General features: G+C 49.4%; 1 non-coding gene across 1 annotated transcript; it reads left to right on the top strand.

The window, feature by feature from the left end:
* Positions 1-1,933: 1,933 nt before the first annotated feature.
* TRNAR-UCG (transfer RNA arginine (anticodon UCG)) lies at positions 1,934-2,018 on the top strand. The gene has a single exon. It is a non-coding gene; the product is annotated as a tRNA-Arg (tRNA).
* Positions 2,019-10,572: the final 8,554 nt, after the last annotated feature.

The following is a 10,572-nucleotide window of genomic DNA, read 5'->3' as shown; positions in this document are numbered from 1 at the left end:
GTTACGGCTCTAAAGAGACCGTCTCCCCAGGCAGTGTCCCCTAGCAAAAGAGAAGGAAGAGAAAAGCCATAACTGGCCTGGCTCCCAAGGGGACAGGATGGGGGGGGAGGGAGCCCCCACTTCATCTTTGAACTTCCTCCGAAGTTCCGGGTGGCCTTGACCACCCGTCTTGACCACCCATCAAGGCCCGAGGCAAACAGTGAGACAGGCTTCCTCACTGTGTTACTTTTACAAAGTAAATAACGTCTTTACAGACAAGGGTATATCCTCTGAGTGTCTCCGGCGCGTGCTCCGAGAGGCCGAATAGAACGAGCTCTCCCCAGGACTAGACACTGATGCATTCACTCCCTCCGGGTGGAATTAGCTAGGAATTCCCTCTGGTGGGGTTGGAAGAGTTGTTTTGTTTGTTTTTGCCACAGGACATTTTCCCACGAAAAACCCACACGGCGCTCCGTAGGGAAGCTCAGCCTCTCGGGCTGCATGAGGAGGGGGCCGTGCTGGGTCCCTGGCCCGCGGGGCTCCCCCTGCTTTTCTGATGCCTCCCCTGGGACATCTCCCCCCCGGCCCCCTTCCCGGGCCCCCGGGCTCCTCCGACCGCAGCTAGGAATCACAGGACGATCCATACCGCTAAGTGAGGCCTCCTGCTTCAGATTCCCGGGCAGGATTAGGCTCAGAGCGGCCGGCTTTGCGGTGACAGCCTAGCGCGGGTCAGCTGGTTTGTCACGGTGCACCTGCCGCTCCCGGCCCTTCGAGGCCCGCTGCTACCAGGCCGGAAATGGGCCCTTCAGTAAACCCCGCAGCTTCCGCGCCAGCACGGGGGCCTCTTGACATCTATTCTGTACAAGCCCCAACCCGGTACGAACCTCTCTGAGATTCCCTCTAATATGCTCTCTCAGCAAGTGTGAATAATACCTAAACACCAGACTTAACGCCATTGGACTCAATTAACCTTCTCTAAAATGAATGTGTCCTTAATACCTACACCAAACGCTGATCAAGGCATTCTGATTTGGGGAAAAGAGAGAAGGGTTACCTCATTTCCAAGCCTCTTGTGTCAACAGCCCACTTTAGGTTCTGTACTGGCCACTCCTGAATAATTGAAAGTCAAGGTCACACATGTCAGTGAAAGAACCTATAATTAACGTCCAACTGTAAGCATTAGACTCTCTAAATTCACTCAGATTGTTCTTAAAAGGGTGTTCTTAAAAGGAGAGAGAGAGCTTGACCTAGTTTTTATTTAGGAAAAACAGCCTTTTGTGTTTTTAGAACATTTTCTTTTATAATGAGACAACCATATTGTCACGTAAAGCCACTGGTTAAATGACACAGTCATCCTACAGCTGGATTGTGCGAGGCTTCGACAGAGTAGCAATGTCATGACCCACACACGGTACGTAGCGCAGGGAACTTCAAATTTTATCAAATCCTACACCCACGTCCTTCCTACAAGTAAGGAAATTGCGGTCCAGGTGGGCGAAGGAACTTTCTCCATCTCCCAGAGCTAGCTGGCAGGCGGACAGAAGCAAGAACCCCCACGTTTATGGCTCCAAACGAGGGTGCTTTTCCTACCACCCCACGTAATAACAGCAAGGCATTTAGTAAACATCTCTCAGAATCGCTGTTTTGCTTGCAATGCAATTCAGAGAGTGTTCACCAGACATGTTTATGTACAGCGAAATGAGGAACACCTGTGTCACTTAGGTCCTGCACACTTTTGTTCTAAAAGGCATGATCCGTAGGCTTTCAAACGTTGCTCCCATTTGTTAGACCCTCTGTGGACAAGCTGGCAGGATCGGCGCACTTCTGAAAGGCCAGCGAAACTGGGTAGAAGGCCAGGACCAGGGGGTGGGAATGTAATGGGAAAGAGTCAGTCCCGTGTAGCCCCGTGGTTCTCAACCCCAGATGCATTAGAATCGCTCAGATTTTTGGGGGCGCCTGGGTGGCTCAGTTGGATGAGCGTCTGACTTCGGCTCAGGTCATGATCTCGCAGGTCGTGGGTTCGAGCCCCGCGTCGGGCTCTGTGCTGACAGCTCAGAGCCTGGAGCCTGCTTCGGATTCTGTGTCTCCCTCTCTCTCTGCCCCTCCCTCATTCATGCTCTGTCCTCTCGTTCTCAAAAATAAATAAACATTAAAGAAAAAATTTAAAAAATTAAAAAAAGAATCACTCAGATTTTTATTATTTTATTTTATATTTTATTTTATTTCCTAGGAGGCTGCATGCCCAATGTTGGGGGAGGGGGTCAGACTCACGACCCTGAGATCAAGAGTCACACTTTCCACTGACTGAGCCAGCCAGGCACCCCAGAGTCACTCAGTTTTTTCTTTTGAGAGAGAGAGAAAGAGAGAGTAAGGGAGGGGCAGAGAGAGAACCTCTCCATGCCCAGCTCAGACCCCAACAAGGAGCCTGACTCGGAGCCCAACGCTGGGCTCGATGTCACAACCAGGAGGTCGTGACCTGAGCCGAAATCAAGAGTTGGACGCTCAGCTGAGTAAGCCACCCAGCTGCCCCTCACTCAGACGTGTTAATGTACCAATGTTGGGCAGCACCACAAGAGATCCCTCTGGCAGGATGTGTGAGTGCAGATAGGGTTGAGCAGCCCTGGAGAGCAAGGTTTTGGTGTCCAACCCGGGCTAGAAATCCCCAGCCCTGACAACAGAGGACCCAGACTCTGAGTCTCCCTCACGTATTTCAGAAAACGGGAGCCAATCCTATCTTGCTGGGTGGCTATAGCCTGAAGCCATCCCGTGCAAAAGGACAGGAGTAAGGAAAATTAGAAGGACCCCACTGTGTGGAAGGTGTTTGGTATGGGATCGGTGTCTCTGAATTCTTCTTTGCCTTCTGCTCTCTTTTTTTTTCGCTGGAAAACACACACACACACATGCACACACACACACCATGTCAGCCAATGGCTGGGTACACTTAATCCCCTAGGATGTGTTTCTTTCCACTCAATGATTTGCATTGCTTTGTTCAAGTTTGGACAGCTTCCACGTAGCTTCCATTTGTATAGGTTTTCCGTTTGTGAGCATTAAACTATAGGGAGAATCTTTTTAGGGGGTTGGGTCAAGGCAGGAGGAAACTGGCTTAGGGAGGACACATTTCTCCTCTCTGTAAGACATACTTTGTGCCCCTACTACCTGTGTGAGGGGATTCTCTGCCAGCCCAACCCCCCCTTTTAAAACAAAAATTTTTTTTTAAGTTTATTTATTTATTTTGAGACGGAGACAGCTTGAGCAGGGAGGGGCAGAGAAAGAGAGAGAGAGGGAATCCCAAGCAGGCTCTGCACTGCCAGCACAGAGCCCGACATGGCTCTGTTTGGTATGTCGTGTATTGTGTAATCTCACGAAACCGTGAGATCGTGACCTGAGCCGAAACTGAGAGTCAGACCGGACGCTTCATCGACTGAGCCAACCCAGGCCCCCCAGCCCAACCCTGATAAGATGCCTCAGTAAGTGTGCAAATAATTCAACGTGGCCCTTCCCAGGGGCCTCAGACACCATTTACACCCTCATCCCTGAACACACGACATATGGAAAATTCTGGCAGGGCACGGCGCTAGAATCAGTAAAGAGTAATAATGGATGCCTTTGGTTCTGGAAGTCACAAAAGCAGAAGTTGGACTCCAGGCTTGGCTTTTCTTTATTTCTCTCGCACTTCACAAGCTGAAGGATGCCATGTGGAGGCAACGGTAGGCTTTGCGGCAGCCCCTCGCTCAGGGAACCGCTAGGCCACCATCCAGCCACCTCCGCTACCAGTCTTATTGGGCGACTGTCTGCCATGGCCGTCGAGAACATTCAAATGGACAACATGGCTGCAGATACGCCTCCCACGCCACCCCCGGCATTAATGGTCCTTCTCGCTTCTTCTCGCCCAGCATTACCCAGCCCTTTTCCCCCTGCAGTCACCAAGCACGTGAGCCATTCAAGCATGCAGCTATTTTTACTAGAGTGTGAAGGATTCTCAGTACAAACTATATTTAACAGGAGGTTAGAGTTCACATTACACAATCAGTGGGGCACAGGATTAAATCATTAAACAGCCTGTTCTAGGCTCTTCCTGCTTTTCTCTACAAGCGGGCTTTCAGTCCTGAGCCTTCTTTCAGTTTAGCCTGCAGATGCCTTGAGGTCTTGGTTTTTTTGCAAGAAAGACTTATTCTTTTTCTTCTTTTTTAAAAATTTTTTAATGTTTATTTACTTTTTGAGAGAGAGAGAGAGAGAGAGACAGAGCATGAGTGGGGGAGGGGCAGAGAGAGAGAGGGAGACACAGAATCCGAAGCAGTTTCCAGGCTCTGAGCTGTCAGCACAGAGCCTGACGTGGGGCTCGAACCCACAAGCTGCGAGATCACGACCTGAGCCGAAGTCAGACGCTTAACTGACTGAGCCAGCCAGGCGCCCGAAAGTCTTTTTCTTTTCAGGCCTCCTGTGTCTCAGATGGAGATTTTCTCATGGCATCAGGGCCTCTGATTTAGCAGGAACCTGTGAGGCAATGTTAAGTGAAGCCCATCCAGTGTTGGAAGATCTAGCCTAGAAATTCTGAAAAACGCAAGCCATCCATCTGGAGGCTCAAACTGATGCTCGCCGACAACCATCGCTGGCATTTCAGAGCAAGGTACTAACAAGGGGCTGGGGTCAAGGGTGTTCGTGTCAGAGCAGGAATGAAGAGGAGGGGTCTAAACCGGCTCATCACTGGGAGAGGCATCCGAGAGCAGGGTCCTGGGCCTGGTGTGCATTGTGACACGTTGCCCACATGGTCCCTCAGCTGCTGGAGGAGCTGCCTACAAACAGCCTCAGCCAGTGGCCTGGGCAGGAAGGGCCTCCGCTCAAGAGTCACCTCGTTCAAGGTGACACCCCCCTTTCTGGGGGAGCCTGCATGCAGTGACTGGTCAGGGTTGCAGGGTTGCCTTATGAAGGGCTGGCCCGAACTCAGGACAACTGGAAAACAGCATCCCTGCCTCAGAGCCCCCTGGGTGGGGGGTGGGGGGCGGGGGGTAGGGCGGCGGTTCGTTAGGCCTTCCGTTAAGACTGCCTCCTGGGGCGCCTGGGTGGCTCAGTCGGTTGGGCGTCTGCCTTCGGCTCAGGTCATGATCTCACCGTTTATGAGTTCGGGCCCCGCATCGGGCTCTGTGCTGACAGCTCAGAGCCTGGAGCTTGCTTTGGATTCTGTGTCTCCCCCTCTCTCTACTCCTCCCCTCCTCATGCTCTGTGTCTCTCTGTGTCTCAATAATAAATAAACGTTAAAAAAAATTAAAAAAAAAAAAAAAAAAGACTGCCTCCTGCATGGCCTCTGCCTCTGGTACGGGTGCAGGTCTCAAGAGCGCCTCCCAAAACGCTCCCGCCTGCAATCCGGGTCTCAGAGTCTGCTCCCCGGAGAGCCCCACCTGCCTGCGACAAGGACCAGAGAACTTGGTAACATTTCTTAACCTATGTGACATTCCCCGCTCTGCTTTTTTGTTGCCGGTGCCAGCTGCCGGAAAGCTCTTCGGATGCACACGGCAAATGCTCTTGGGCAGACCCAGCAAGTAGCATATCCCTGGTGAGATCTCACCATATCCCTGGTGAGAGGATTACAGAGGCAGGATGTCACTCCCTATCCCAGACCAATGCAGTGAGGACCCGTATTTTGTTTTATTTTTTAAGGTTTATTTATTTTGAAAAAGAGAGAGCCAGAAAAACAGAGTGCAAGCAGGGGAGCGGCAGCGAGGGAGAGAGAGAATCCCAAGCAGGCTCCGCGCTGTCCCGTCGGCGGGGAGCCTCACTTAGGCTCGACCTCACGGACCGTGAGATCATGACCTGAGCCAAAATCAAGAGTCGGACGCTCAACCGCCTGAGCCACCCAGACGCCCCGAGAACCTGTATTTTAACAAGATCCCCAGATGATTCATATGTGTGTTAATGTTTGGTAAGCACGAGATGATTGGATGAGAAATGACTGAGCGGGAACGTTTACCGGTCGCAAGGAAGTATCCTGCCCCCTTGTTTGCTGCATAATAGGAGTCATCTGTTTTTAGCTCTCAAGTTATTTTTTCCTACGAAGAGGACTTTAAAAACCCATTATTTTGCCCCAGTCTGATCGCAGGCAAAAGGGCGGAAGACGGAGGCAGATGGTCAGGCAGCAGATAGCTCCGGTTACGGAACCTGGCTGCCACATTAAGCAAACCAGGGAAAAGCGTGGACGTAGAGTCCGAACGCAAAGTCAGTGGCAGCAGGTTCTCGGAGCGTAGAGGATGTGATGTGACAGATGAACTTGGAGCTTTCCCATATGACCCCACAGAAGCTGGTAGAAGACAGCCCCCCGGGGGCAGGCACACACACAGGCGGGCAAAGGGACGCACTCCCACCCATCCTCTTAGCCCGGCTGTCTGAGGATTTTCAGCAGTCCTTCACTGACAAGGGACTGACTTATACTAGAAGGACAAGAGTTTGTGGTAGGGACAATGAGACGTTTCCAAGGCATCCTTCCGAGGAAGGATCCAGTCATTCTCAGCGGGTCCTTCCGTGGCTCATAAACCGCTGCAGTAAGCCGTCTGTCTGGATTTCTTTACAGATAGACCTGTAGGCCGGGTTGACCTGTAACTGTGTCTTCCAGCAAAAGTCCTAGAGAGCAGCACAGGACAGGTGAGTGGTGCTCATAAAGAGTGACGCTGAGCCACGACTGATTCCCGTCTGGCTGTGGCCTGTTCTCTTTCAAGGGCAGCATGGGGAGGGGAGCTGCCGTGTGACCAGGACCCCCAAGGGAAGTGTGAGCGTCAGCAGATATCCAGGGGAGACGCGGGGGGTCCCGGTCCTCGATGAAATGTGTCTCCCACTCAGCGCAGCTATAGACCCAGAGCTGAGCACAATGGAGAAGCTCTGGGCACTTCTGAGAAGTGGCAGCAGGCAGATTGGGGAGGGAGACCAGAAATCCAAGTGCCACTGAACCAGCAGTGAGTTTCCCACTTGTTTGACAGTGTATCCGCAGTCTGGATTGGGGGCAGCCCCGAACTTGGAAGTGCACACATGTGGATAGAAAGATCTCCCTCTAGTTCCGGCTCAAGGTGAAGTTAACACAGGGGGGCTGTTCTTTATCCTTCCTTTTGCCATTCTCTCACAGCGGGCCCCCAGGCGATCAGAGCAGTGGCAGTGACAGTGGGGACAGGGCCCCTTTCCTCTCTGTTGGGAGGAGTTGTTTCTCCGATGAATGGGGGCGACCCATTCCTTTTTTTCTCTCTGTTTCCCACCACTTGGCCCTGAATGTGGACACATGTATGGGAGGTGAACAGCACAGTAGGATAAATAGAGCACTAGCTCTCTGTCCAGAGGACGGCCAAGGGGAGCCAGAGTGCTAGAAAGTGCGAGGGAGGTGGCGAAAAGGGAGGAACTTGGGCAAACGGCCCCACCAAGCTGTTCAGAAACTCCTGGGCTCAACCCTGTGCTGTGCATTGGATCTGCCCCTAAACAGCACACCAAAGACTCTGAGAACCGAATTAAGGGGTAGACCACCACCCAAGTCCCAGATGGACAGCAGCCCCCCAGCCCCCACGGGGGCACACCCATGGGGAAAGGCTGCGTCCCTCCGAAGATTCTGAAAACAAGACCGACACTGAAACTACAACCGACAGAAGGCTGGCAGACCTTTCAGCCTGAATCCATCTGGGTTGATCGTCTATGAAAACACAAATACCAACCTTTACATAACATGGAAACAAAACCCAGGTCATGTAACGTATCGTTCAAAACTGCCAGGATACCATCCAATATTACTCTGTGTATTCGTTTTCTATAGCTAGAGACAAGTGGCCACAAACTTAGTGGCTTCAAACAATACCCTCTTTTTTTTTTTTTTTTTTTAATTTTAAAGTTTTGTTACATCCGAAGTCCAAAATCAGTCTCACTGGGCTAAGGTCCAGGTGTGGGCAGGGCTAGCTCCTTTTGGAGGCTCTGTGGGAGAATTGTTTCCTTGCCTTTTCCAGCTTTAAGCGGCTGCCCACACTCCTTGACTCATGGACCCCTTGCTCTGTCTTCAAAGCAAGCAACTGAACATTCCTCCGACCCTTCTTCCATAGCCATATCCCTTTCTGACCACAGCCAGGAAACATGCTCTGCTTTTAAAGATGCTTGTGATTATAGTTGGCCCGCCAGTAAATCTTTCCATCTCAAGGTCAGCTGATAAGCAATTTTAATAGTGTCTGCGACCTCACTTCCTTCTGCCCTGCAATGTAACATAGTCACAGTTTCCGGGAACGAGAACAAGGACATCTTTGAGGGAGACTTTATTCTGCCTACCACCCTCAGCATAGGAAGAGCCATCAAATCTCAGCTCACATGAAAACAGACAATCAACAGACGCCGGCACCAAAATGATGCAGATGTTGGCATTTTCCGGCAAGGACTTTCAAGCAGCTATTATAAAATATTCCAAGAACGAAGGGAGAGCACTCTTGAAATGAATGGAGAGATGGAAAGTCTTAGCAGGGAAAGATAAAGGGTAAAGGATAGCCAGATATAATTTTTAGAATTAAAACACGCAATAAACAAAATTTCAAAGCCTGATGGATATACCAGCAGAAATTATTCGGTCTAAACAACAGAGGAGAAAAATTGGGGGGGGGGGGGGGGGGGGGGGAAGATGAACAGAATCTCCGGAACCAGTGAGACCATACCAAAATGTCTTAACCTTTGTGTCATTCAGGTCCCAGAGGAGCAGAAAGAATGCAGGGCAGAAAAAAAATACTGGAAAAAAAATAATGACTAAAAACTACGCAAATTTTGCAAAAGGCATAACCCTATAGATTCAAGAAGCTCGATGAACTCCAGAAAGGATAAACATATATATAAAAAAATCCATGCCCAAACACATCCTAATAAAACTGCTAAAAACCAAGAGGAAGCAGCCAGAAATACGACATAGAACAGATCAGTTCAAATGACTGTGCATTTCTTAGCAAAAAGCAGAAATTGACCGATGCAAACAACTGGCAGATTTCTGCTCATCCAAGTAGCAGGAATTTTAACAATCACTACTATCTGGTGTTAGAGTCAAAGAACACGTTAGAGGGAAGAGATATAGGAACATTTATGAGAGGCAACTGGGCATTTTCTATCAGAATTTTAAATCTATACACCTTTTAACCCCTCATTCCACTTCTAGAAATTCATCCTAAAACAATACTCGTACATGTGCTCAAAGATATTTATTGTGGCATTGTATGTAATGGCAAATAAACACATTAGTTAATAAGAACGTTTATCAATTATTAACAATCATATTTAACTAAATTATAGAACACCACACTATGTAATGTATGTAATGTTCTTTTTAGAGCAATTACATTGGAGGGGCGCCTGGGTGACTCAGTCGGTTAAACGTCCAACTTGGTAAATGATAAAGACATTTGTCGAATAGAACACCCCCCCACACACACACACACACATCAGGTTTTATTGAGTCTGTTAAGTGCCGAGAAACAGAAGATCTAGAAGGATAAAAGCCAAACTGATACCAGCGGTTGCTTCTGAGGAGTAAGATAGGAAGGATGGAAAAGTTACTTGCACTTTTTACTTTGTATATCTGTGCATGCGTATGTGTGTGCATGTTAACAAAGAAGAAGTATTATTTTGACATTTTTAAAACGGTAAAAGGCATACCTATGCAAGTTTAGTAACAACGTCCTCCAGTGTTCTGACCCTAGAAATTTACCAACTAGTCTTTCGCTGTTTTCTGGGGATTTAGCATTTTATTTTTTTTTAATTTTTTAAAATGTTTATTTATTTTTGAGAGACGGCATGAGCGGGGGAGGCGCAGAGAGAGAGGGAGACAGAGGATCCGAAGCAGGCTCTGAGCTGTCAGCACAGAGCCCGATGCGGGGCTCAGACCCACAAACCGTGAGATCGTGACCTGAGCCCAAGTCGGACACTTAACCGACTGAGCCACCCAGGCGCCCCAGATTTAGCATTTTATTCACTTCCTTTAAGGAAACCAAATCCTCCCATTCAGCATCTCCTAGTGTGTAAGTTTCCTACTGCTGCATAATAAATTACTCCAAGGTTTACTAGCTCAAGATGCTCAAAATGTATTATCTCATCTAGGTTTTGAGGCTCGGGAACCCAGAGTGTCTTGATGGGGTGCCTCTGGTCCGCGTCTCCCATAGGCTGCAGTCAAGACATTGGCCGGGGCTGTTAGTCATCTGAAGGCTTGAATAGGCCTAGAGGATCACATACTAGTCTCTCACCTAACTCCCGGCAAGAGAACTCAATTCCTCACTGGCTGGTGGTCAGAGGCCTCAGCTCCCCTTCACACAGGCCTCTTTGTAAGCTGCTCACAGCGTGGGAGCTGACTTTCCTTAGAGCAATTGGTCAAAGAATGAGATAAAGTGGCCGAGATGGAAACCGCAATGACTTCCATAACTTCTACGAGGCTATAGAAGTGATAGTATATAGGGGATATACTATCACTTCGGCTATAATGCATTGGTCACACAGACTGACCTTAGTACAATGTGGGGGGAGAACACAATACCAGAAGGCAGAGAGCATTGAGAGCTACCTGGAAGACCGGCTGCCAACGTTAAATTTTGCCCGACACTCTTTCTCTTC

Source organism: Panthera uncia, assembly GCF_023721935.1.
Source record: "Panthera uncia isolate 11264 chromosome C1 unlocalized genomic scaffold, Puncia_PCG_1.0 HiC_scaffold_4, whole genome shotgun sequence".
Lineage (NCBI taxonomy): Eukaryota > Metazoa > Chordata > Mammalia > Carnivora > Felidae > Panthera > Panthera uncia.
This window is presented reverse-complemented; position numbering and strand designations above follow the sequence as displayed.